The 24,769-nt window shown below is 39.6% G+C and overlaps 1 pseudogene; it reads left to right on the top strand.

The window, feature by feature from the left end:
* The first annotated feature begins 22,888 nt into the window (after window positions 1-22,888).
* LOC117713743 (vomeronasal type-1 receptor 4-like) lies at window positions 22,889-24,517 on the top strand (annotated as a pseudogene).
* The last annotated feature ends 252 nt before the right edge of the window (window positions 24,518-24,769 follow it).

Below are 24,769 nucleotides of genomic sequence, written 5' to 3'. Positions count from 1 at the left end.
GATCTCTGATGTTTTGTAAACCAACTATCCATGTAAGGTAATCTGGACTGTTGTCTGTTAACTCCACTCAGCTATTTCTGAATAAAACATAGAAAACACCCTAACAATAAACTCAAAGCCATGAATTTGCTATAGTCCCTTAACTCACAGGCTGACCATCTCAAATCAGTTAAAAAAAGTTAAAGAAGGACTGGGTCTAAGCCTTGTATTCCTAAGTGTGTTATACTGGTACAATGCCTATGAGAGTAACAATATTCATCTCACTTTTATATCAATAAGAAGCTCGTACCAATGAAAACCTTAAAATTTGTAATCAAAGTAAATTGGTTCCATTTAAGAATTTATATCTTCATCTTGATATTAATTATACAGATTTCTAGTAATAGGTTATGGCTATGCAATAAATCCTAGCTAATCCACTCTATTCCCACAAAACCACTACTTTTCCCTAGAAAGACAGCCCAACATTTACCACCTTAGTCCCCAAGCCCAGGGAATAGGGGCTCTGACTCTTCATTAGCTTCTTCAAGCTGATTATGGGCATTGAGATATTAGAAGAGGAATGGGGGGAAGAGCAAGTTGATAAGCCTCTGATGCTGTGTCTTCACTGCCTCCAGATGGAATTCCCGGACCTCAGATGTTTAAGCAGGTCTGCCCAGCTTGCTTGATGAGTAGATACACCAAGGTTGAACATTTTGCAATATACAATTCTCAAAACAAATTTTAGTATCAAGATAGTATTTTTAAGATGGCTGACATTTTATTAGGGATGTTGGTCTAACTGCTTTTCTTTTTTTTCCTCTCTTTTATTGGATATAATATTTACATTTCAAATTTTATCCCCTTACCGCATTCCCTCCACCACACAGGAACCCCTTATCCCATTCTCTCTCCTCCTGCTTCTATGAAGGTGTTTACCCACCTACCCCCAATCGCCCTCCCCACCCTCAGATTCATTTCCCCCAACCCAGTGTTCAGCCTTCAAGGTACCAAAATCTCGTCTCCCACCTATGCCCAACAAGGCCATCCTCCCCTACATATACAATTTTAGTCATGTGTCTCTCCATATGTACTCCTAGGCTGGTGGTTTAGACCCTGGGGAGCTCTGGCTGGTTGGTATTGTTGCTCTCCTCATGGGGCCACCAAACCTTTAGGCTCCTTCAGTTTACTCTCTAACTTCTCCATTGGGAACCTTTGATCAGATTAATGGTTAACTGTGAGTATCTGCCTCTGGGTATGTCAGACTCTGGGGGACCTCTAAAGAGACAGCCTTATCAGGCTGCTGTCAGCTTTCCCTTCCTGAAATCCATATCAGCATCTATTTTTGGTGATTGCATATGGAATGAATACCCAGGTGGAATGGTCTCCATACAACCTTTCCTTCAGATTCTGTCCCACACTTTGTCTCCATATTGGCTCCCTTGGTTATTTAGTTACTCCTTCTAAGAAAGACCTAGGCATCCTCACTTGTTCTTTCTTCTTCATGAGCTTCCTGTGGTCTGGTAGTTGAACTTTTGTTGTTTCAAACTTTTGGGCTAATCTCCGCTTATCAGTGAGTAAATACCATGTGTGTTCTTTTGTGATTGGGTTACCTCACTCAGGATGATATTTTCTAGTTCTATCCATTTACCTAATAATTTCTAGAATACATTATTTATAATAGCTGAGTAATATTCCATTGTGTAAATGTACCACATTTTTTGTATCCATTCTTCTGTTGAAGGGCATCTGGGTTCTTTCCAGCTTCTGGCTATTATAAATAAGGCTGCTATGAACATAGTGGATCATGTGTCCTTGTTATATGTTGGGGCATTTTCTGAGTATATGCCCAGGAGTGGTATAGCTGGGTCCTCAGGTAGTGCTATGTCCAATTTTCTGAGGAACCGTAAGACTGACTTCCAGAGTGGTTGTACCAGTTTGCAACCCCACCAACAATGAAGGGGTGTTCCTCTTTCTTCAAATCCTCGCTAGCATCTACTATCACCTGAATTTTTGATCTTAGCCATTCTGACTAATGTCAGGTGGTATCTCAGTGTTGTTTTGATTTGCATTTCACTGATGACTAAGGATGTTGAGCATTTCTTAAGGAGCTTCTTGGCCATTCGTGTTTCCTCAGTTGAGAATTCTTTGTTTAGCTCTGTACCCCATTTTTAATGGGATTATTTTGTTGTTTGCCATCAAATTTCTTGAGTTCTTTGTATATATTCGATATTAGCCCTCTATCAGATCTAGGATTGGTAATGATCTTTTCCTAATCTGTTGGTTTTCGTTTTGTCTTGTTGACAGTGTCCTTTGCCTTACAGAAGCTTTGCAATTTGATGAGGTCCCATTTGTTGATTCTTGATTTTTTTTTTTATTAGATCTTTCATTTACACTTCAGATACCATCCCGTTTCCCCATTCCCCCCCCTTAGAAAACCCCTATCCCATGCCCCCTTTTCATTTTGCATTTATACATTTTTTAAAGAACTGTTAATCATAGGCTTTATAAGTTTGGTATTGTTCAATCAGAGGTGTAACCCACTACCCAACCTAGATATATCAACTATCTTTGACTGGTGGAGATACATGAACATCTGCTTCCCTGTCTCCCCCCTCTATCTCTCTTTCATCACCTAGCTTCTCCTCTCCTTCTTCTTCTCCTCTTCTTACTCCTTTTCTTCCTCTCAATACTCCTCCCACCTTAGCTCCTCCTACACATCACCCTTCCTGTTAAAAAGAAACTTTTCTCTCAAAATACAATTAGAGCATAATTATGCCTATTTGTACCAGTGAGGTACAAGATAGTCCTAATACCCAGTCCATCCTTTTGTTGACTAACCAGCACCTCTGTCATCTATCCTAACTAAAACACTTAGTTCTGAACCTGGCTTTTTCCTTGGCTTTAGGATGAATGTCAGCTGATGACCATACACTCAGATCTTTTCTCTCAAAGTAAATAGCTATAAGTTTTCAACCCCATCAGAAATCCAGAATGACTGAGTTGACTATAATTGTGGGAAGCACAAAGCATAGCTTCTAAAACTTAGCCAATTTATAGAGACCTCTGAACACCTGGACACTCGCTCTACTTCAAAACGTTGGAGCATCTGTTCTTCTGCCTTCTGGCCCAGGATCATCTGACAGACCTTAGTGCTGCAGAATTATTAAGGGCTGATTACTCTGTCTAGGCAGATATAATCAGTCGACTATTCTGCAAGTGTGTCCTTTTCTGGACAGTAATTTGTCTGTAGAAGGAAAGTGGCAATTCTTGCCTAGTGGCTGTCTCACCACAACTGGAGTAACTCCAAGGATGCTCAATTTCTTCTTTGAATTTAACATAGGAAGCTGTCCGGAGCAGACAGGTCTCTAATGAAAATGAACATTAATACTGAAATGTTTGTCATGTCAATTCTAAGGATTTCTGATGTTTTGAAAACCAGCTATCCATGTAAGGTAATCTGGACTGTTGCCTGTTAACTCCACTCAGCTATTTCTAAATAAAACATAGAGAACACCCTTATAATAAACTCCAAGTCATGAATTTGCTATAGTCCCTTAACTCACAGGCTGACCATCCCAAATCAGTTAAAAAAGTTAAAGAAGGACTGGGTCTAAGCTTTGTATTCCTAAGTGTGTTATACTGGTACAATGCCTATGAGAGTAACAATATTCATCTCACTCTTATATCACTAAGAAGCTCATGCCAATGAAAACCTTAAAATTTGTAAACAAAGTAAATTGGTGCCATTTAAGAATTTATATCTTTATCTTGATACTAATTATACAGATTTCTACTAATAGGTTATGGCTATGCAATAAATCCTAGCTAATCCTCTCTATTCCGACAAAACCACTACTTTCCCCTAGGGAGACAGCCCAACATTTACCACCTTAGTCCCCATGCCCAGGGAATAGGGGCGCTGACTCATCATTAGCTTCTTCAAGCTGATTATGGGCGTTGAGATATTATAAGAGGAGTGGGGGGGAGAGCAAGTTGACAATCCTCTGATGCTGTGTCTTCGCTGCCTCCAGATGGAATTCACGGACCTCAGAGGTTTGAGCAGGTCTGCCCAGCTTGCTTGTTGAGTAGATACACCAAGGCTGATCATTCTGCAATATACAATTCTCAAAACAAATTTTAGTATCAAGATAGTTTTTTTTTTTTTAAAGAGGGCTGACATTTTATTAAGAATGTTGGTTTCTAACCACTTTTCTATTTTTCCCCTCTTTTATTGGATATAATATTTACATTTCAAATTTTATCCCCTTACCATATTTCCCCCACCACCCAGGAACCCCTTATCCCATCCCCCCTCCTCCTGCCTCTATGAAGGTGTTTACCCACCTACCCCCAGCCTCCCTCCCCACCCTCAGATTCCTCCCCCTCAGTGCTCAGCCTTCAGGGTACCAATGATCTTGTCTCCCACCTATGCCCAACAGGGCCATCCTCCCCTACATATACAGCTGGAGTCATGTGTCTCTCCCTATGTGCACCTGGGCTGGTGGTTTAGACCCTGGGGAGCTCTGGCTGGTTGGTATTCTTGCTCTCCTCACAGGGCCACCAGCCCGTATGGTTCACGGTTCCCTCAATTTACTCTCTAACTCCTCCATTGGGAACTTTGATCAGATTAATGGATAGCTGTGGGTATCTGTCTCTGGGTATGTCCGACTCTGAGAGACCTCTAAGGAGACAGCCTTATCAGGCTGCTGTCAGCTTTCCCATCCTGACATCCCTATCAGCGTCTATTTTTGGTGACTGCCTATGGAATGAATACCCAGACACAATGGTCTCCCTACAACCCCCCCCTTCAGATTCTGACCCACACTTTGTCTCCATATTTGCTCCCTTGGTTATTTAGTTACTCCTTCTAAGAAAGACCTAGGCATCCTCACTTGTTCTTTCTTCTTCATGAGCTTCATGTAGTCTGGTAGTTGAATCTTTGTTGTTTCAAACTTTTGGGCTAATCTCCGCTTATCAGTGAGTAAATACCATGTGTGTTCTTTTGTGATTGGGTTACCTCACTCAGGATGATATTTTCTAGATCCATCCATTTACCTAAGAATTTCTCGAATTCATTATTTTTAATAGCTGAGTAGTATTCCATTGTGTAAATGTACCACATTTTTTGTATCCATTCCTCTGTTGAAGGGCATCTGGGTTCTTTCCAGCTTCTGGCTATTATAAATAGGGCTGCTATGAACATAGTGGAGCATATGTCTTTGTTATTTGTTGAGGCATTTTCTGGGTATATACCCAGAAGTGGTATAGCTGGGTCCTCAGGTAGTGCTATGTCCAATTTTCTGAGGAACCGCCAGACTGACTTCCAAAGTGGTTGTACCAGCTTGCAACCCCACCAACAATGCAGGAGTGTTCCTCTTTCTTCACATCCTTGCCAGCATCTACTATCACCTGAGTTTTTGATCTTAGCCATTCTGACTGGTGTGAGGTGGTATCTCAGTGTTGTTTTGATTTGCATTTCCCTGATGACTAAGGATGTTGAGCATTTCTTAAGGTGCTTCTCGGCCATTCGAGTTTCCTCAGTTGAGAATTCTTTGTTTAGCTCTGTACCCCATTTTTTAATGGGGTTATTTTGTTGTTTGGCGTCTAATTTCTTGAGTTCTTTGTAAATATTAGATATTAGCCCCCTATCAGATGTAGGATTGGTAATGATCTTTTCCCAATCTGTTGGTTGCCGTTTTGTCTTGTTCACAGTGTCCTTTGCCTTACAGAAGCTTTGCAATTTGATGAGGTCCCATTTGTCGATTCTTGATCTTAGAGCATAAGCCATTGGTGTTCTGTTCAGGAACTTTTCCCCTGTGCCTAGGTATTCGAGGGTCTTCCCCAACTTCTCTTCTAATATTTCAGTGTACCTGGCTTTATGTGAAGGTCCTTTATCCACTTGGAGTTGAGCTTTGTGCAAGGAGATAAGAATGGATTAATTTGCATTCTTTTACATGTTGACCTCCAGTTGAGCCAGCACCACTTGTTGAAAATGCTGTCCTTTTTCCACTGGATGAATTTAGCTCCCTTGTCAAATATCAAGTGACCATAGGTATGTGGGTTCATTTCTGGGTCTTCAATTCTGTTCCATTGATCGTCCTTTCTGTCTCTGTACCAATACCAAGCAGTTTTTATCACTACTGCTCTGTAGTACAGTTTGAGGTCCGGAATGGTGATTCCCCCAGAGGTTCTTTTATTGTTGAGAATAGTTCTCGCTATCCTAGGTTTTTTGTTATTCCAAATGAATTTGTAAATTGCTCTTTCTATCTCTATGAAGAATTGATTTGGAATTTTGATGGGTATTGCATTGAAACTGTAGATTGCTTTTGGCAGGATAGCCATTTTTACTAAATTAATCTTGCCAATCCAGGAGCATGGGAGATCTTTCCATCTTCTGAGATCTTCTTCAATTTCTTTCTTGAGAGACTTGAAGTTCTTGTCATACAGATCTTTCACTTGCTTTGTTAGATTCACTCCAAGATAATTTATTGTATTCGTGGCTATTGTGAAGGGTGTCATTTCCCTGATTTCTTTCTCTGCCTGTTTATCCTTTGAGTAGAGGAAGGCTACAGATTTGTTTGAGTTGATTTTATATCCAGCCACATTGCTAAAGTTGTTTATCAGGTTTAGGAGTTCTCTGGTGGAAGTTTTAGGTTCACTTAAGTATACTATCATGTCATCTGCAAATAGTGAAATTTTGACTTCTTCCTTTCCTGTCTGTATCCCTTTGACTTCCTTTTGTTGTCTAATTGCTCTAGCTAAGACTTCCAGTACTATATTGAATAGGTAAGGTGAGAGTGGGCAGCCTTGCCTAGTCCCTGATCTTAGTGGGATTGCTTCCAGTTTCTCTCCATTTAGTTTGATGTTGGCTACTGGCTTGCTGTATATTGCTTTTACTATGTTTAGATATGGGCCTTGTATTCCTGATCTTTCCAAGACTTTTAACATGAAGGGATGTTGAATTTTGTCAAATGCTTTCTCAGCATCTAGTGAGATGACCATGTGGTTTTTCTCTCTGAGTTTATTTATGTAGTGGATTACATTGATGGATTTCCGAATATTGAACCATCCCTGCATTCCTGGGATAAAGCCTACTTGTTCTTGATGGATAATTGTTTTGATGTGTTGTTGGATTCTGTTTGCAAGAATTTTATTGAGTATTTTTGCATCAATATTCATAAGAGAGATTGGTCTGTAGTTCTCTTTCTTTGTTGGGTCTTTCTGTGGTTTAGGTATGAGTGTAATGGTAGCTTCATAGAATGAATTGGGTAGTGTTCCTTCTGTTTCTATTCGATGGAATAACTTGAAGAGGATTGGTATTAGGTCTTCCTTGAAGGTCTGAAAGAATTCTGCACTGAAACCATCTGGCCCCGGACATTTTTTGGTGGGAAGATTTTTAATGACTGTGTCTATTTCTTTAGGTGTTATGGGACTGTTTAGGTGGTTTATCTGCTCCTCGTTTAACTTGGTACCTGGTATCTATCTAGAAAATTGTCCATTTCCTCCAGATTTTCCAATTTTGTTGAGTATAGGCCTTTGTAGTAGGATCTGATAATTTTTTTAATTTCCTCTGTTTCTGTTGTTATGTCTCCCTTTTCAGTTCTGATTTTATTAATTTGAATGCTGTCTCTGCGCCCTTTGGTTAGTCTGGCTAAGGGTTTGTCTATCTTGTTGATTTTCTCAAAGAACCAGCTCCTGGTTTTGTTGATATTTTGTATAGTTCTTTTTGTTTTGACTTGGTTGATTTCAGCCCTGAGTTTGACTATTTCCTGCCGTCTACTCCTCTTGGGTATACTAGCTTCTTTTTGTTCTAATGCTTTCAGGTTTGCTGTCAAGTTGTTGATGTATGCTCTTTCCACTTTCTTTTTGTGAGCACTTAGAGCTATGATTTTTCCTCTTAGTACTGCTTTCAATGAGTCCCACTTGTTTTGATATGATGTGTCCTCATTTTCATTTAAATCTAAAAAGTCTTTAATTTCTTTCTTAATTTCTTCCTTGACCAAGTTATCATTGAGTAGAGCATTGTTCAGTTGCCAAGTGTATGTCGGTTTTCTGATGTTTTTGTCCATGTCAAAGACAAGTCTTAATCCATGGTGGTCTGATAAGGTGCTGGGGATTATTTCAATCTTTTTGTATCTGTTGAGGCCTGTTTTGTGACCAATTATATGGTCTATTTTCGAGAAGGTACCATGAGGTGCTGAGAAGAAGGTGTATTCTTTTGTTTTAGGATGAAATGTTCTATAGATGTCAGTTAAGTCCAATTGGTTCATAACTTCTGTTAGTTTCATTGTGTCTCGATTTAGTTTCTGTTTCCATGATCTGTCCATAGCTGAGAGTGGGGTGTTGAAATCTCCCACTATTATTGTGTAGGGTGCAATGTATGCTTTAAGTTTTAGTAAAGTGTCTTTTATGTATGTGGGTGCCCTTACATTTGGGGCATAGATGTTGAGAATTGCAAGTTCCTCTTGGTACATTTTTCCTTTCATGAATATGAAGTGTCCTTCTTTATCTTTTTTGATTACTTCTGGTTGAAAACTGATTTTATTTGATATTAGAATCGCTACTCCAGCTTGTTTCTTGGGACCATTTGCTTGGTAGATTGTTTTCCAACCTTTTGCTCTGAGGTAGTGTCTGTCCTTTCCACAGAGGTGCGTTTCCTGAATGCAGCAAAATGTTGGGTCCTGTTTACGTATCCAGTCTGATAGTCTATGTCTTTTTACTGGAGAATTGAGTCCATTGATATTAAGAGATATTAAGGAAAAATGAGTGTTCTTTCCTGTTATTTTTGTTATTGGCCATGGAGATATGTTTGTGTAGCTACCTTCTTTTACGGTTTTTGGAAGATTACTTTCCTGCTTTTTCCAGGTTGTAGTTTCCCTCCTTGTGATGGAGTTTTCCACCAATTATCCTTTGAAGTGCTGGGTTTGTGTTGAGATACTGTGTAAATTTGGATTTGTCATGGAATATTTTGGTTTCTCCATCAATAATGATTGACAGTTTTGCTGGGTATAGTAGTCTGGGCTGACATTTATGTTCTTTTAGGGTCTGTATGATATCAGTCCAGGATCTTCTGGCTTTTATGGTCTCTGGTGAGAAGTCTGGTGTAATTCTTATAGGTCTGCCTTTATATGTTACTTTGCCTTTTTCCCTTACTGCTTTTAGTATTTTTTCTTTGTTTTGTACATTTGATGTTTTGACTATTATGTGGCGGGAAGTATTTCTTTTCTGGTCTAAACTATTTGGAGTTCTGTAGGCTTCTTGTATATTTATGGACATCTCTTTCTTTAGGTTAGGGAAGTTTTCCTCTATAAGTTTGTTGAGAATATTTACTGGTCCTTTAAGTTGGGAGTCTTCCCCCTCATCTATTCCTATTATCCTTAGGTTTGGCCTTCTCATTGTGTCTTGGATTTCTTGTATATTTTGGGTTAGTAGCTTTTTGTATTTTGCATTTTCTTTGACAGTTGTGTCTATGTTTTCCATGGTATTTTCTGCACATGAGATTCTCTCTTCCATCTCTTGTATTCTGTTGGTAATACTTGTATCTATGACTCCTGATCGTTTTTTTAAGTTTTCTATCTCCAGGGTGTTCTCCCTTTGTGATTTCTTTATTGTTTCTACTTCCGTTTTTAGATCCTGCATGGTTTTGTTTAATTCCTTCTCCTGTTTGGTTGCATTTTCTTGTAATTCCTTAAGGGATTTTTGTGTTTCCTCTCTAAGGGTTTCTATCTGTTCTTTGAGAGTGTTATTTATGTCTTTCTTAAAGTCCTCTATCATCATCATGAGAAGTGATTTTAATTCTGAATCCTGCTTTTCTGGTGTGATGGGGTGTTCAGGGCTTGCTATGATGGGGGAACTGGGTTCTGATGATGCCATGTAACTTTAGTTTCTGTTGCTTACGTTCTTGCGCCTGCCTTTTGCCATCTGGTTAATTCTAGTGCTACCTGTACTTCTGTCTCTGATTGAAGCCTGTCTTTCCAGTTGTCTTGCTTTTGTTTGGTCTTCTAGGAGTCCAGATGTCTTTGTGGTTTTTTTCCAGCTGCCCTGATTACAGTGGTATCTCTAGGATGCCTCAGGATATGGTGCCTCCAAGGTAGCAGTCCAGCTAGATGTCTGCTGTTCTGGGTGCAGTGTCTCCTCTTGGATATCTCAGGGTATGTTGTCTGACACTCTGAGTTCAGTTGTTCCTCTGTGGCTCTGGGTTGAGCGGACCTTCCAGTATGTCTCAGGTGGAATCCGGGGTCCACACAACTGCAGACCTGGTAGAGGTCTGGTCTGGGACTCAGACCCTGCAGGCCTCAGACCGGAGGGGGGGGCGAGCAGCAGAAGGAGCGTGCTAGTGCTGGCTATGGGTTCTATGGATCCCCCAGAATGTGTCTGGGGGGGCTCCTAGGTGCACTCACTCTCAGGCCTCAGACTGCAGGAGGGGCGAGCAGCTGAAGGGGCGTGCTAGCGCTGGCTATGGGTTCTATGGATCCCCCAGAATGTGTCTGGGGGGCTCCTGGGTGCACTTACCAGCAGGCCTCAGACTGCAGGAGGGGCGAGTGGCGGACGGGGCGTGCTAGCGCTGGCTATGGGTTCTATGGATCCCCCAGAATGTGTCTGGGGGGCTCCTGGGTGCACTTACCCGCAGGCCTCAGACTGGAGGAGGGGCGAGCAGCTGAAGGGGCGTGCTAGCGCTGGCTATGGGTTCTATGGATCCCCCAGAATGTGTCTGGGGGGCTCCTGGGTGCACTTACCCGCAGGCCTCAGACTGCAGGAGGGGCGAGCGCGATTCTTGATCTTAGAGCATAAGCCATTGGTGTTCTGTTCAGGAACTTTTCCTCTGTGCCTAGCTATTCGAGGGTCTTTCCCAACTTCTCTTCTATTAGTTTCAGTGTATCTGGTTTTATGTGAAGGTCCTTTATCCACTTGGAGTTGAGCTTTGTACAAGGGGATGAGAATGAATTAATTTGCATTCTTCTACATGTTGACCTCCAGTTGAGCTGAAGAGCCCCATACTCGGGAGACCCTTCCTCAAGCCTCCGGAATCGCGACCACCCAAAGATCACAAGAAACCATACCTGGATGCAATCAGCAGAGGTTTATTAGGGAAAGAGCTGGCAGCCAGCGGTCTGACCAGGTACTCGCGCTGGAGTCAAGGTCCGACCCCCTCGGCCAGTCCTTGGAGGGTTTTAAAGGGAAAAACCACAAACCAGGGGAGTGGGATGGGGTTGTTAAAGATACAAAACATGAAAACAGTGGAACAATTCAGAGGTATTCACTCTAAATGATTAGTGTCATGTGGAAATCGCCCTGCATTCTTCTCAAAAATGTGGTTTTTACCATGCCATTGTGCCCTATCCGGCCATTTCAGATTGCTATCTTTACTTTTTCCGGCTATAGGGCTAGGGCCCCACCTAGGTGGTAGCATCTTTATCTGTAATCAGGAATGTCTTCCTGCCTTGGGCGAGGCTTGAGGAATGTAATCCAGCAAGTGTCCTTCACCTGGAATGTGAAGGCCTGAAATCTTATTTTCAGTTCTGTAAGGCAAAAAATCTACACATATTTCATAAAATGGCCTTTATAACTTTTCACTCTACAGAGCCAGCACCACTTGTTGAAAATGCTGACCTTTTTCCACTGGATGGTTTTAGCTTCCTTGTCAAAGATCAAGTGACCATAGGTGTGTGGGTTCATTTCTGGGTCTTCAATTCTATTCCATTGATCTTCCTGTCTGTCTCTGTACCAATACCATGCAGTTTTTATCACTACTGCTCTGTAGTACAGTTTGAGGTCAGGGATCGTGATTCCCCCAGAAGTTCTTTTATTGTTGAGAATAGTTCTCACTATCCTAGGTTTTTCGTTATTCCAAATGAATTTGTAAATTGCTCTTTCTATCTCTATGAAGAATTGATTTAGAATTTTGATGGGTATTGCATTCAATCTGTAGATTGCTTTTGGCAGGATAGCCATTTTTACTAAGTTAATCCTGCCAATCCAGAAGCATAGGAGATCTTACCATCTTCTGAGATCTTCTTCGATCTCTTTCTTCAGAGACTTGAAGTTCTTGTCATACAGATCTTGGTTAGATTCACTCCAAGATATTTTATTTTATTTGTGGCTATTGTGAAGGGTGTCATTTCCCTAATTTCTTTCTCAGTCTGTTTATCCTTTGAATAGAGGAAGGCTACTGATTTGTTTGAGTTGATTTTATATCCAGCCACGTTGCTAAAGTTGTTCATCAGGTTTAGGAGTTCTCTGGTGGAAGTTTTAGGGTCACTTAAGTATACTATCATATCATCTGCAAATAGTGAAATTTTGACTTCTTCCTTTCCTATCTGTATACCTTTGACTTCCTTTTGTTGTCTAATTGCTCTAGCTAGGACTTCCAGTACTATATTGAATAGGTAAGGTGAGAGTGGGCAGCCTTGCCTAGTCCCTGATCTTAGTGGGATTGCTTCCAGTTTCTCTCCATTTAGTTTGATGTTGGCTACTGGCTTGCTGTATATTGCTTTTTTACCATGTTTAGGTATGTGCCTTGAATTCCTGATCTTTCCAAGACTTTTAACATGGAGGGATGTTGAATTTTGTCAAATGCTTTCTCAGCGTCTAGTGAGATGACCATGTGGTTTTTTTCTTTGAGTTTATTTATGTAGTGGATTACATTGATGGATTTCCGAATATTGAACCATCCCTACATTCCTGGGATAAAGCCTACTTGTTCTTGATGGATAATTGTTTTGATGTGTTGTTGGATTCTGTTTGCAAGAATTTTATTGAGTATTTTTGCATCAATATTCATAAGAGAGATTGGTCTGTAGTTCTCTTTCTTTGTTGGGTCTTTCTGTGGTTTAGGTATGAGCATAATGGTAGCTTCATAGAATGAATTGGGTAGTGTTCCTTCTGTTTCTATTCGATGGAATAGCTTGAAGAGGATTGGCATTAGGTCTTCCTTGAAGGTCTGAAAGAATTCTGCACTGTAACCATCTGGCCCCGGACATTTTTTTGGTGGGAAGATTTTTAATGACTGTGTCTATTTCTTTAGGAGTTATGTGACTGTTTAGATGGTTTATCTGCTCCTCGTTTAACTTTGGTACCTGGTATCTGTCTAGAAAATTGTCCATTTTATTCAGATTTTCCAATTTTGTTGAGTATAGGCCATTGTAGTAGGATCTGATGATTTTTTTAATTTCCTCTGTTTCTGTTGTTATGTCTCCCTTTTCAGTCCTGATTTTATTAATTTGAGTACTGTCTCTGCTCCCTTTGGTTAGTCTGGCTAAGGGTTTGTCTATCTTGTTGATTTTCTCAAAGAACCAGCTCCTGGTTTTGTTGATATTTTTTATAGTTCTTTTTGTTTCAACTTGTTGATTTCAGCCCTGAGTTTGATTATTTCCTGCTGTCTACTCCTCTTGGGCATACTAGCTTCTTTTTGTTCTAATGCTTTCAGGTTTGCTCTCAAGTTGTTAATGTATGCTCTTTCATTTTCTTTTTGTGAGCACTTAGAGCTATGATTTTTCCTCTTAGTACTGCTTTCAGTGAGTCCCACAAGTTTTGATATGATGTGTCCTCATTTTCATTTAAATTTAAAAAGTCTTTAATTTCTTTCTTAATTTCTTCCTTGACCAAGTTATCATTGAGTAGAGCATTGTTCAGTTTCCAAGTGTATGTAGGCTTTCCGTTGTTTTTGTCCATGTCAAAGAGAAGTCTTAGTCCATGGTGGTCTGATAAGATACTAGGGATTATTTCAATATTTTTTGTATCTGTTGAGGCCTGTTTTGTGACCAATTATATGGTGTATTTTGGAGAAGGTACCATGAGGTGCTGAGAAGAAGGTATATTCTTTTGTTTTAGGATGAAATGTTCTATAGATGTCAGTTAAGTCCAATTGGTTCATAACTTCTGTTAGTTTTATTGTGTCTCTGTTTAGTTTCTGTTTCCATGATCTGTCCATAGCTGAGAGTGGGGTGTTGAAATCTCCCACTATTATTGTGTGAGGTGCAATGTATGCTTTAAGCTTTAGTAAAGTTTCTTTTATGTATGTAGGTGCCCTTACATTTGGGGCATAGATGTTGAGAATTGGGAGTTTCTCTTGGTACATTTTTCCTTTCATGAATATGAAGTGTCCTTCTTTATCTTTTTTGATTACTTCTGGTTGAAAAACAATTTTATTTGATATTAGATTTGCTATTCCCACTTGTTTCTTGGGACCATTTGCTTGGAAGATTGTTTTCCAACCTTTTACTCTGAGATAGTGTCTGTCTTTTTCACAAAGGTGTGTTTCCTGAATGCAGCAAAATGTTGGATTTTGCTTACATATCCAGTCTGATAGTCTATGTCTTTTTCTTGGAGAGTTGAGTCCATTGATATTAAGAGATATTAAGGAAAAAAGAATGTTTCCTATTATTTTTGTTATTGGCAGTGGAGATATGTTTGTGTAGCTACCTTCTTTTATGGTTTTTGGAAGATTACTTTCTTGCTTTTTCTAGGTTGTAGTTTCCCTCCTTGTGTTGGAGTTTTACACCAATTATCCTTTGAAGTGCTGGATTTGTGTTGAGATACTGTGTAACTTTGGATTTATCAAGGAACATTTTGGTTTCTCCATCAATAATGGTTGACAGTTTTGCTGGGTATAGTAGTCTGGGCTGGCATTTGTATTCTCTAAGGGTCTGTATGATATCAGTCCAGGATCTTCTGGCTTTTATGGTCTCTGGTGAGAAATCTGGTGTAATTCTTATAGGTCTGCCTTTATATGTTACTTTGCCTTTTTCCCTTACTGCTTTTAGTATTTTTTCTTTGTTTTGTACATTTGATGTTTTGACTATTATGTGGCAGGAAGTGTTTCTTTTCTGGTCTAAACTATTTGGAGTTCTGTAGGCTTCTTGTATATTTATGGACATCTTTCTTTATGTTAGGGAAGTTTTCCTCTATAATTTTGTTGAGGATATTTACTGGTCCCTTAAGTTGGGAGTCTTCTCCCTCATCTATACCTATTATCCTTAGGTTTGGCCTTCTCATTGTGTCTTGGATTTCTTGTATATTTTGGGTTAGTAGCTTTTTGTATTTTGCATTTTCTTTGACAGTTGTGTCAATGTTTTCCAATGGTATCTTCTGCACATGAGATTCTCTATTCCATCTCTTGTATTCTGTTGGTGATACTTGTGTCTATGATTCCTTTTTTTTTTTTTTTTATGTTTTCTACCTCCAGGGTATTGTCCCTTTGTGATTTCTTTATTGTTTCTACTTCCATTTTTAGATCCTGCATGGTTTTGTTTAATTCCTTCTCCTGTTTGGTTATGTTTTCTTGTAATTCCTTAAGGGATTTTTGTGTTTCTATTTGTCTACCTGTGTTTTCCTTAAGTTCTTTGAGATTGTTATTTATGTCTTTCTTAAAGTCCTCTATCATCGTCATGACAAGTGATTTTAATTCTGAATTTTGCTTTTCTGGTGTGATGGGGTGTTCAGGGCTTGCTATGATGGGAGAACTGGGTTCTGATGATGCCATGTAACTTTGGTTTCTGTTGCTTATGTTCTTGCACTTGCGTTTCGCCATCTGGTTAACTCTAGTGCTGCCTGTACTTGCTGTCTCTGACTGAAGCCTGCCTTTCCAGTTATCTTGCTTGTGTCTGATCTCCTAGGGGTCCAGATGTCTTTGTGATCTTTTCCAGGTGCACTGAGTACAGTGGTACCTCTAGGATGCCTCAGGATATGATGCCTCCAAGGCAGTAGTCCAGCTAGGTGTCTGCTGTTCTGGGTGCAGTTTCTCCTCTAGGATATCTCAGGATATGTTGTCTGATGCTCTGAGTTCAGTTGTTCCTCTGTGGCTCTGGTTTGAGTGGACTTTCTAGAATGTCTCAGGTGGAATCTGGGGTCTACACAACAGCAGACTGGGCAGAGGTCTGGTCCAGGCCTCTGATCTGGGAGAGGGGCGGAAGGGGAGTGCTAGTCCGCAGGGGTGGGGGGGGTTGGGTATCTGCTGGAATCTGAGTGCTCACAGCACCCAGCTATGGGCTCAGGGCAGTGTGTGGGTCTTCCTACCTAGGCTGGCTGTGGGATCCGTGGAGCCTCCAGGATGTCTCGGGTGGAATCTGGGGTCCACACAATGGCAGACCTGGCAGAGGTCCAAAATATTTGTCTTATCAGGGTTGATTTAAACCTGATTTTTCTCACAACAGTTAAAAACACCAGAGTTGGCTGTAGTGATAGCTCAGAAATTAGAATCTCTGCTTCAGGATTGCAGATATTTCTCAGTGGATAAGAGCACTTTCTGTTCTTCCAGAGGATGCAGGTTCAATTTCCAGCACCCACATGGTAGCCTGCTGGAACTCTGTTTTCAGGGATCTGACACCTCATACAACATACACACAGATTAAACACCAATGCATAGAAAATAAAAAAATAAATCCTTTCAAACAAGGAGCTGAACAAAAATCCATTTTTTTTTCCAGACACTAACTTGAGGCTCAGAACCATAGGTGGCTTCAGTTCCAGGGAATTCAATGCCATCCTCTGACCTCTGAGGTTAGCAGACATGCTTTTAGTGCACAAAATTACATACATGGAAATATTTATACAAGAACTCAGATTTGTTGTTAGTAAGAGAAGGCTTGCATGTGCTCAAACAGTGTAAATAACAGAATGAACAAGGGAGGGATGAAGGATGACTTGACATTAGCTGAGGACAGAGAGAGGGAGGGGGTTACTTCTCTTTTTGTTATGAGTGACACTGCCCTGACCTAGTGCCTGACCAGGTAGCCAAAGCCTTATGGGGAGCACTCATGGAGTCAAAGGCTAATTTTTCAAAGGGGGCATGAAGTTAAAAACAGAGTCTGAGGGAAAAAACAGGTTTTATTGATTCTTTGTATAGTTCTTTTTGTTTCTACTTGGTTGATTTCTGCCCTGGGTTTGATTATTTCCTGCCTTCTACTCCTCTTTGGTGTGTTTGCTTCTTTTCCTTCTAGAGCTTTCAGGTGTGTTGTAAAGCTGCTAGTATATGGTCTCTCCAGTTTCTTTTTGTAGGCACTTAGAGCTGTGAGGTTTCCTCTTGGCACTGAGTTTTCATCGTGTCCCACAAGTTTTGGTATGATGTTTCTTCATTTTCATTAAATTCTAAAAAGTCTTTAATTTTTTTCTTCATTTCTTCCCTGAACAAATTTTCATTGAGTAGAGCATTGTTAAGTTTCAGTGTGTATGTGGGCTTTCCATTGTTTTTGTTGTTATTGAAGATTAGTCTTAATCCATGGTGATCTGATAGGATGCATGGGATTGTTTCAATTTTCTTGTACCTGTTGAGGCCTGTTTTGTGACCAATTATATGGTCAGTTTTGGGGAAGGTACCACGAGGTGCTGAGAAGAAGGTATATTCTTTTGTTGAGGGATGAAATGTTCTATAGATATCTGTTAAATTCACTTGGTTCATAACTTCTCTTAGTTTCACTGTGTCTCCATATAGTTTCTGTTTCCAGGATCCGTCCATTGATGATAGTGGGGTGTTGAAGCCTCCCACTATTATTGTGTGAGGTGCAATGTGTGCTTTGAGCTTTAGTAAAATTTCTTTTATGAAAGTGGGTGTGCTTGTGTTTGGAGCATTAGATGTTCAGAATTGAGAGTTCATCTTGGTTGACTTTTCCTTTGAGAAGTATGAAGTGTCCTTCCTTATCTCTCTTGATAGCTTTAAGTTGAAAGTCGACTTTATTCAATATTGGAATAGCTACTCCAGCTTGTTTCTTAGAATAATTTGCTTGAAAAATTGTTTTTCAGCCTTTTACTCTAAAGTAGTGTCTGTCTTTGTCACTGAGGTGCATTTTCTGTATTCAGCAAACTGCTGGGTCCTGTTTATGTGTCCAGTCAGTTAGTCTATGTCTTTTTATTGGAGAATTGAATTTATTAATGTTAAGAGCTATTAAGGAAAGGTGATTGTTTCTTTCTATTATTTCTGTTATCAGCAGCAGAATTATGTTTGCATGTCTATCTTCTTTTGGATTTGTTCGAAGAAGAATATTTTTCTAGGGTATAATTTTCCTATTTATGTTAGAGTTTTCCCTCTATTTTCCTTTGAGGGCTTGATTTGTGGTAAGATATTGTGTAAATTTGGTTTTGTCATGGAATATCTTGGTTTCTCCATCTATGGTAATTGAGAATTTTGCTGGGAATAGTAGCCTGGGCTGGCATTTGTGTTCTCTTAGGGTCTGTATGATATCTGTCCAGTATCTTCTCACTTTTATAGTCTCTTATGAGAAGTCTTGTGCAATTCTGATAGGTCTGGCTTTATGTTACTTACTTTTTTTCCCCTTACTGCTTTAAATATTCATTCTTTGTGCATTTGGTGCTTTGATTATTATGTGACGGGAGGTATTTCTTTTTTTGTCTAGTCTACTTGAAGTTCTGTAGGCTTCTTGTATGTTTATAGATATCTCTTTGTTTAGGTTAGAGAAGTTTTCTTCTATAACTTTGTTGAAGATATTTACTGACCCTTTAAGTTTGGAATCTTCATTCTCTTCTATGCCTATTATCCTTAGGTTTGGTCTTCTTATTGTGTCCTGGATTTCCTGCATGTTTTGGGTTAGGAGCTTTTTGCATTTTGTATTTTCTTTGACAGTTGTGTCAATATTTTCTATGGTATCTTCTGTACCTGACATTCTTTCTTCTATCTCTTGCATTCTGTTGGTTATGCTTTTATCTATGACTCCTGATTTCTTCCCTAGGTTTTCAAACTCCAGGGTTGAATCACTTTGTGATTTCTTCATTGTTTTTACTTCCATTTTTATGTCCTGGATGGTTTTGTTCAATTCCTTCATCTGTTTGGTTGTTTTCTTGTAATTCTTTAAGGATTTTTTCATTTCCTCTTTAAGGGATTCTACCTGTTTACCTGTGTTCTCCTCAATTTCTTTGTGATTGTTATTTCTGTCCTTCTTAAAGTCCTCTATCATCATCATGAAAAGTGATTTTATGTCTGAATCTTCCTTTTCCAGTGGCATGGGGTGTTTGGGACTTGCTATGGTGGGACAACTAGGTTCTGATGATGTCAAGTATCCTTGGTCGTTGATGCTTGCCTTTCACCTTCTGGCTCTCTTTAGTGCTACCTTCACTCACTGTCTCAGACTGGTTCCTGTCTTTCCTCTTATCTTGGTTGTTTCAAAATTGCTCAGAGTCCAGCTGTCTCTGTGATTCTGTGATCCTGAGATCCTGGATGTAAGAGCTCTTGAGAGTCATGCTTCAACTTGGATCCAGAATTTCTGGTGTGACCAATCTCCTGAGATCCTATGTTCCTGAGCATGTTAGAGCTCCTGGGAGTCCTGCTCCCTCTGGGTTTTTTGGAATTGGCTACAGAGCTGAAGCTCAAGATCTGCTCAGTGCTCAGGCGCAGACTGGAAGGAACCGGTGGTGCTCCTGTCCAGGAGTAAGTTCCTGAGTCCCCAATGGGTCCCAGTTATTCCTTTTTGGGGGCAGGTGTTGCTGCCTTCTTTCCTAAGATCCTGTCAGGGTTAGAGCTCCTGGGAGCCCCAGTTCCTCTGGGTTCTGTGGGACTGAGTGCAGAGCTGAAGCTCAAAATCTTCTCAGTGCTCAGGGGCAGACAAGAAGGCTGACTCTAAAATTCTGCTCATACCATATTCTATGAAGACACTTAAGCCTTGGTAGGACAGGTATGATATATCCATTCTAGTTCTGAGTGAGCATACCAAACTCATATCACTGCACAATTACCACTTGATAGTTCCTGTGTTAATTAATGTACAAGAAACTTTTCTTATGAGGGCTGAGAGATGCACTGATCTACTGATGTAGTAATAACTCATCAAGAAATATTTTAATTATCTGTCCATTAAGGAGAACATTAGTAGTAGGTTCCCTTCTAGGATCTATCTGCCCACAGACAATACAAACCATGCTATTTATTAGTTCTAGATCATGGATAGAGCCTTAGGTCAAATAAGAAAGTAGCTATTTTTTCCTGTAACATACATGTCACTCTTGAATCAATGGGTGTATATCATTAAGCCCATAATTGCTGTACCTGGCAGGGCTCACAGAAGGAAGGGGTTTCTGACTATATTTCTTCACCACTACTGTATGTAGCACCTTTTAAGAAAGTGAAAACTGGGTTTTCCACATGACCTTTTCAGCCTCCTTTCTTATACCACTTGTGGACACATGGGTGGCATACAAATCTTCAAATTAAGTTCCTGTTTAAATTCTGCATATTCTGTGTGTCCAGTATATGGTGTCTTCAGCCAGCAAGTTTTGCAGAATTACCAGCACTATTGGTAATAGCTTGTGATGCTTGGGGGTAGGGTGGATTGTGCTTTGAGAGCTGTTAAGCAGCTAGAAAAAGAACTCACAAAATACTGGCACAGAGGTTTACATTATTCAACAGGAGATGTTTACTTGGGGAACAGTCTACCTAATATAAGTGCATGTTTATTAAAAATCATTTGAAATATGCATGTGAACATATTACAGGATGCACCATTAGTACTGTTTCTTTAAAGTTTTTCAAAAGACACTAAGTGCTAGTGATTCCTCTCCATACTTTCTTGTCTGCTTTTCCTCCAATATACACTGAAATTTACACTTCATGTTCCATTATCACTCTTAATCTTTTATAACACTGTATTCTATCTCCTATTTTTCAACATGCCATGACTCTTGCAAATTTCTGATGTTTAAGGTTATTTCACATTATGTGTGTACTTTTCAATTTGTCAACCTAAATTTCACAGTTGAAATCATGGTTGTGTGATTGTCCTAGACAAATGTAAGGTATCAGAGCAAGTAATGACAAGTTATTATTTTTTTTTGTCTTATTTTCACATATATCCCTCACAAACTCTGGTTATTTCATTAGTAAAAATATTGCACAATAATAACTTGCTTCTCACATATTCTGGTGTATGTTCTTTGACTGTGCCTAAGACAATCTTGGTGCAGGTATGAGCATCAATAAAGGTTTAGAACATAAAATTCTTATATTTATAATCTGAGTTCTTATTTTTTATCATTGAAGATCATAACTAAGTCCCCACTATTCTATTATATGTAGAGAAGAAATGAGTGGCTTAATCTACTTCTTAATTGTTGAGATCTAAGCTCGAGTCCCTGTTCAGGTGCCAAAAATGTTTGGGCCTAGGCTGCCCCACTTTGGGCAGCCTAAAATGTTGGGAACCGCACTAGTCCCACGTTCAGGCGGCCAAAAATGTTGCGGCCCGAGCTGGAGTCCCTGTTTGGGTGCCAAAAATGTCTCGGCCCGAGCTGCCCCGTGTTTGGTGGCCATTGTATCCTGGGGTCCAAGCTGCTGCTCCAGTCGGTGGGTCAGGGTTCAGCAAGAGAGAGAGGACGGTCGCGAGGAATGGAGACCAGACAGAGTGTGTTTCAATCCCGTTTATTCTTCAGTCTCTCTTCTTCTCTCCAAGTCCCAAGTCCTAAGTTCCTAGTCCCTAGTTCCTAGTGCCTCCAAGTTCCAAGTTACTTCTTCCAAGTTCTCTCCCAAGTGCCTGCTTCTCTGTCTCCTCTGTCTGATTCTAATTCTCTCCTCTGTGTCTCCCTAATGTCTGATTCTATCTCTATAGTCTGATTCTCTGATCTCTCTTCTGTCTGCCTCTGCCTTTTATATGTCTCACTTCTAAGCCATGCCTTTTGGTCACACCTTTAATCATGCCCTTAGGTCTTATCTCTAAATCTGATCTCTAGGTCACTCTTAAGTCACACACCTTTAATCTCACACACCTTTAATCTCACACACCCAAGGTATCTAAACCAAGATTATCAGAGTGTGCTCAGCTGTTGTAGGCTATTGTAATCCAAGTCTCATGTCAGGGTATATGGCTCAAGATGGTTGCAAAGCTGATAGCCGCTTTCTGCTAAAAGTTGGCCCCAACACTTAATGATTGCTTAATCCATGTCTTTGTTTATTGTATACACAGGTTCCCTCTTTACACAGCAGATTCTCGGATATTAACAAAGTATACTAGGCTTCTGATAAGGATTTATGAGTATATCAGAAAACAATTGGCTATTGGAATAACCCCAGGATCTAGGTGTGAAAGAGCAGCTTCAGTTAATAAATTTGTCAGAAGTATGTATTCTGGGATAATCATGGGAAAAGTTGGAATGAAGCAACTTCCTGGGTAATTATAAAATCTGAATGACATGTCACCAGTTTTCTCAAAAGACTTAGTGTCAGCATTATTTTGCAAGAGTTAAACAGTAGGGAGGAAAGTAGTTCATAGAAATGCACATAACAAGTCCCTTGTTCTACCCTTGAGTGCCCCAATTAACATTTGACTACAAGATCAATTCAGAACTTAGATTCTCCCAAAGGAAACATGAAACTCCTTTCCTAACTTCTGCCAAGTTACTAATTAAAATATATTGAACCCCTAGACATCATCATTAAGCTTCAGAAAGTAAAAGTGGAGATTTTCTCTGGGGAAAATGATTTTGCCTTCATCAGAGATAATATACACTCCATGTAGACAAATGCACTGATGCCACAATAATAAACTCTCTGAAGGATGTCATATCCATGAACCCTATTATTTTATGAGACTGGAAACTTGGACTCTGTTGGGTTGCTTTCATAGTGTTTCATGGAGAATAAAAAACATTCTGAATTTCCTTGCATTCTTTCTCAGACAAAGAGTGACAGAAAGAACTATTTCAATGTTAAAAACATGTATGATTACATATAATAATCAATAAGCTTGTACAAATGAATTTAGTTGTAAAAAATTAAGTTGTTGGCTTTTGAGAAATTTTTTATGCTATTTATCCACACAACAAAATACCAAATATTTCTGAAAAGCACCAGTAATGAATAGTGTCTCACTTATCAAGAGGAGATACTGTTACAAATCAATAACATGATCAGCATGGACAACAGAACCTAATCCTGAGTATCCTACTTAATCATCACTACTGGAAAGCCCCCTCCATGTTTGATCATGATAAATCCCTGAAAACTACTGAGGAAGTAGCTCTTCAGATCCTCTTGCTTTGCTAGTTTCAGGTTGGGACTGTGGCTAATATATTTCTCTTTGTCAATAATTTCTCTCCAGTCTTGACTGATTCTCAACAGAAGCCCACACAGGTAAATTCTTTTTCTTTTTTTAATACAATATTTTATTTACATTTCAGATGTTACCCCCTTTCCCCATCATCCCCATTAACCCCCTATTTTTTGTTTTATACCATTTAAATTACATGCAAGTATTAAGGCCAATTCTAGGTTGAGGAACTAGCAATACAATAGATGCAAATAGTCAAGAAACAAGCAAGACAATAAACCCAAATAGTCAAAGAACATGCAGGACAATAAACAAAGTCCTCTGATCACTCCCTTGTCACTATTTCTAAGGGCTTATCATGATGATCAAAATATCTAAACCTACTTCCCTGTCCTAGCCCAAAGTAATTTTTATGCCTGAAGCATACTCCTTTGTTCTAGCTTAAGATTTAGATCCCTGCCTGTAATTACTTATTTGTTCTAGCCTAATATTTAGATTTCTGCCTGAAATTACTTCTTTGTTCTAACTAAATGTCAGATTCCTGCCTGTAGTTCATTTCCTTGTCCTTGGCCAATGTTTGATTCCTGCCAGGCAGCCCCCAAAGCTCTCCACATCTCCCCTTTTTTATTTCATTAACAAGACTGAGTCTGTCTTAGGTGGTTCTGACAAAAATGCTTTCCTTACCCAGCATGGAATATGCATTATCAAAAGCAATGCACTTCTGTCTTAGGTTGGTAAGGCTCTGGGCAGAAGCTTACCTATCCTTGGCTTGCCAGCCTGTAAAACACACAGGTGATTTGAAGCCACATGGCTGTGGCCAATGCTTTAACTGTCTTCATCACTAAATTTCCAAACAACATGATGGCTTTTGCTCCAAAAAATCCTCTAACTGACATCAAATGTAAAATAGAATTCTTCATTTGCCTAGTTGCAAGAAGCACAAACTTTTGTTCCACCTGTGTCCTTGTATCCATCAGTTTGTTACTCTTGTTCCTGTTAATAGTGGTAAACTGGTAAACTTATATTCAGAGCAAGTGCCCCAAATTTGGTGAGTTATTCTTGTTACAGCTATTGGTTTTTAAATAACATCTACATTCCAATTAATGTCACTGGGTCACAGATTACAGATAATAACTCTGACTCTAAAAGCAAGTTTTTCTGTTCCAATTCTGGATTCAGTGTAGTCATTGTATTATTGCAGTTTGTCCATGATGCCACATTCATGAGCATCATGGTCTGGACCAGTGTCTCCATGGTGCTTCTCCTCCATAGACATCTCCAGTGAATGCAGCACATCCTCACTCCCAATCAAGACCACAGAGGCCAAGCTGAGACCAGAGCAACTCATAATATCCTGATGCTGGTGGTCACATTTGTTGGCTTTTATCTTCTAAATTTTATTTGTATCATCTTTTACACCTTTTATTTTTATAGATTCTCATCTCTTTGTGAGACATGTCAGTGAAGTTTTGGTTGCAGTCTTCCCCACAATTTCTCTGTTATTGTCGATCTTCAGAGATCCTAAGGATCCTTGTTCTGTGTTTCTCAGCTGTTGAAAGCCAGAGTCACTAAAAATGCTAAACACAGAATACAGCCTTATTAATACCATTAAAAATTTTATTTCATAAATATGTGTTAAATGTCTTTTGTATGAACAAGTCATGGTAGTCACTACTGCTCATTACATCAAGAGGAAAGAGGAAAAGAGGCAAAAGCACCTCCTGCTCAGGAGCATTAAGAGGTTTAATGTCCAGGACCAAGAAAGTTACCAAGATCCAAACTGTACATTTTCTCCTGAAAGATCTTGG

Source organism: Arvicanthis niloticus, chromosome 1 (genome assembly GCF_011762505.2).
Source record: "Arvicanthis niloticus isolate mArvNil1 chromosome 1, mArvNil1.pat.X, whole genome shotgun sequence".
NCBI classification, from domain to species: domain Eukaryota; kingdom Metazoa; phylum Chordata; class Mammalia; order Rodentia; family Muridae; genus Arvicanthis; species Arvicanthis niloticus.
This window is presented reverse-complemented; position numbering and strand designations above follow the sequence as displayed.